Consider the following 875-nt stretch of genomic DNA (forward strand, 5'->3'; position numbering starts at 1 on the left):
CTCCTTGCCCCCCCCCCCAGACTCGTCTGTTCACACAGTAAATGTCCATTATAACTCCAGGTGTCTCCACCGCTGAGTCGTCCTGCTGAGACGAGACGACGCTGAGCGACATCAAGCAGCGTTTTACCTTTTACTACCCATAATCCTTAGCGTCTGTTTTCCTGTCCACATGTGGCTGCGAGTCACATGATCAGAGACTCTGAGAACTTTTAATATTGAGAGAAGATAAAATTTATAAACACCTTTGATTGACAGCTCTGTGTCCACGGAGATACAGTGAAGCTGTCACACACCTGAACAGGTAGGATGTGTGTTCGCTGGTCTGAGGTCAGTGTGAGGTCACTCTGAGGTCACATGACCTCTCCGGGTCAGACCCTCAGGTCCCGCCCCCACCTGTGGGACCCAGCAGCTCGCCACTGGTCCTGGATGAACCAGGTCCCAGGTCCTCCCAGAATGCTTTGCTGAGACTGGTCCTGACGTGTGGACGACTCAGTGACGGAGAGCTGCAGATAAAGGAGAGAGAGAGAGGGCGAGAGAGAGAGACAGAGAGAGAGAGATAAAGGAGAGAGAGAGAGGGGGCGAGAGAGAGAGACAGATAAAGGAGAGAGAGAGGGCGAGAGAGAGAGACAGATAAAGGAGAGAGACAGAGAGAGAGAGAGACAGATAAAGGAGAGAGAGAGAGAGGGAGAGATAAAGGAGAGAGAGGGAGAGATAAAGGAGAGAGAGAGAGAGAGGGAGAGATAAAGGAAAGAGAGAGAGAGAGATAAAGGAGAGAGAGAGATAAAGGAGAGAGAGAGAGAGATAAAGGAGAGAGAGAGAGAGAGAGAGAGAGAGAGAGAGAGAGAAAAAGGAGAGAGAGAGGGAGAGATAAAGGA

This window comes from Seriola dumerili, unplaced genomic scaffold (genome assembly GCF_002260705.1).
Source record: "Seriola dumerili isolate Sdu_G_001 unplaced genomic scaffold, Sdu_1.0 BDQW01000417.1, whole genome shotgun sequence".
Taxonomy (NCBI): Eukaryota; Metazoa; Chordata; class Actinopteri; order Carangiformes; family Carangidae; genus Seriola; species Seriola dumerili.